This window comes from Geospiza fortis, unplaced genomic scaffold, assembly GCF_000277835.1.
Source record: "Geospiza fortis unplaced genomic scaffold, GeoFor_1.0 scaffold190, whole genome shotgun sequence".
In the NCBI taxonomy this organism is placed as follows: domain Eukaryota; kingdom Metazoa; phylum Chordata; class Aves; order Passeriformes; family Thraupidae; genus Geospiza; species Geospiza fortis.
This window is the reverse complement of record NW_005054328.1, coordinates 1,567,886-1,570,607: the sequence shown is the minus strand read 5'-3', so window position 1 is coordinate 1,570,607 and position 2,722 is coordinate 1,567,886. Positions and strand designations below refer to the sequence as shown.

The following is a 2,722-nucleotide window of genomic DNA, read 5'->3' as shown; positions in this document are numbered from 1 at the left end:
GGCTGGGAAACTTGATGGCCATGAAGTGGAAGCTCCCAGGAGTACCTGGAAGCTGGGTCATTTTCTCACACACACGTTGAATTCAGTATGTGTTCGCCAGACTATAAATTCTATTTCTCCTTGGAGTAGAGGACATGGAGTGTCTTAGGAAAGTCTTGAAGCTTTCCTGCTGTTAGATATACATTGTAATGGGATATTTGTGCTTGGTTACATGTTGAAGAGACATGGCCAGAGCACAAAGTGCTGTGCTTTACAAGGGAGATTTAAATTGTCAGTTGTATCTGATTTTTCCTTCACCTGGGACAGTGGATAGCTGGTAAGTACCCAGTTCAGAAGGAAAGATCTTCTGCAGGTAAATAATGTGTTTAGGAGGAGATCTGGCTACAAGCCCAGTTTAAAGACTTTTGCAAAGCGAGGCAGTCAACTCCTGTCCAGGCACCATGTCTAAATTCTCCTGCACTCTTAATTCTTAAGAGTTCCTTTCAATTAAAAATAAATGTTTTCCCCTGCAGTTATTGAACTTTATTGTAGTGGGACACTGCGCATCATATTTACCATTTCTAATGTTTCTAGAACAGATCCCAGCAGGGATTCTGGCTTGTACCTTGTACAGATGTTTTATCAGATTCCTGGTGGACAGAATTTCAAGGCCTTCCTTTGTTTGCAGTATTACAGCTGCCAAAGGTGCAGCCTGACGGCCAAATGCAACTTGCACTGTCATGAATCATAATTCTGCCTGAAGAGAATGAGGCTTCCCTTTGCCTCTAGTAAATACATGGAATAAATAATTTTTCACCAGATCCTGCCAATTATTTCTTCTACCTGATCAATCTGTATCGATAGTACTATTAAATGAAAGTGAGGAGAAAGACCCCTGCAAGCCAAGGGATATTGCATTCCAGGTAAAAGGTATACAGTTACCTGCAAATTATGAGCAGCCTTGGTGTTCTGAGGTTACTTCCAGTGAATGTGGTCAGCTGGAGCTCCTTCCTGAGGTATTCAATACCACTAATGTGCTAAGCTGAGGCAGACCACACTGTAAACATTTCTCTACCTCACTGTGTACTTATACTAGAACAAGGAAATCATACAAGTGTTAACTGAATTTTCATGGAAATAGGAAATTTGGCTTTTTGGTCTGCTTACAAGTACCTCCAAGAGAAACTTAGGTGTTTTTTCCAGTGTAGCAGCAAAATGACTGAAAAAGGAACTGTAAGAACACAAACAAGTTGGTAATTTATTGAGAATTGTATGCAGACTATCCTAGAGGAGACTAAAACATCTGCTGTCTGTCTGGTAGAGAGTGAGAATTCCATAGTGGTTCATACACATATCATAAGGTAACAACCATCAACAGTAAGAAAGACTCACTAAACTAGAAGAGGATATTGGTTCAAGAAGAAATGAATATGTTTTATATGAATAAATATAATGGGAAATAGAAGATGCTGGACTATTAGAGAGGAAAAGTTCCAATTCTTGTTTTATAGGTGTGAGACTGAAAACAGTAACGATAGGTAGGCAGACTAAGTTGTGTTAAGGTAGAGCTGTCGTGTTTATAAAACAGACTCTCTGACAACAGGGTTTGATTTTGTTGATTTAGACAGTTCCTGAGAAAATATGCCAGGCATTTAAATTTTATGAGTAAGGTGCTATTGAACTCATGCCTCCAGGACCAAATAAACTGTGAAAAGCTTTTGAGAGTAGTCCAAATCAGTTGTGAGTTACATGCAGGTTTTGAGAATTTTGCATTGTCTGCTGCCATGTGTTCACTGCTCTTGCATCCATCTATGCAGATATCCTAGATGAAGTCTCAAAAAGGCACTGCTTTGGGAGCAATGAGCTGGTGGTTCTTGAGGGAAGCGAACATTCTTTTGGGAAAAACAATTGAGCACATTATCTTTAAAAGCAAAAATAGCAAAACTTCCTTTGTTTTGTCCTCTTTCAGCAGTAGAACTATGCTGCAGCCCCAGCCTTCATCCCACAGCTCAGAAAAATCCCACATGCAGCATAAACCAGCTTTTCCTTGCACTGACCCCAAGTGACTCCCTCACTGCAGGATAGCAACAAAACAGAATGCCAGCAGCAGCTGCTGTTTCTCAAAATGCTGTCAAGCAGCAGGCTAAACTGCAGTTTTTGTGTATTAAAAGAAATTTAAGAGGCATATAACCAAGAGGGAGGAAGATGCAAATAGTAACACAGTAACTGCAGTTGTAATTATTTTTTTGAAAATTTGATTCTAAAATATCCAGGTGGAAAATGTACTTTATTGTTAACATGGCCAGTTGGCCTCTAATCTTCCAATTTTAAAGGTAGCTCCAAACAGGCTCTAGACTTCCAGCCACAAGGCTGAATCAATGTGTGTTTGCAAGGTCACAAACTGAGGAATGAGGATCATTTTATTTTAATGAATTTTAAAATTGGCCGTACATGGCATTAGCATTTTCCTGGTTGGGGGACCTTGTTGCCTTGTCTTGCCTTGCCTCCTCCCTCTCCCTCTCCTCTTGCCTAGTGAATAAACAAAAGATGTACTGTATGATTTGTTTCTGGTAGAAGGTCTTACTATGAAAGCCATAGAAAGAATGAGAATAAAACAAGAATGTATTATAAATACATAAACAGCAGATAATTTCAAATGAGTACACTTGTAGGAAATAAATAGAAAAATTGGAAAGTTTCAAACAGAAAGAGAAGCATTAATAGTTTCTTTACAATTTCCCCC

General features: G+C 39.2%; 1 protein-coding gene across 4 annotated transcripts in view; it reads left to right on the top strand.

Moving 5' to 3' along the window:
* Positions 1-2,722, top strand: part of COL12A1 (collagen type XII alpha 1 chain) — a 99,981-nt gene that overhangs the window by 87,581 nt on the left and 9,678 nt on the right. The window lies entirely within an intron of this gene.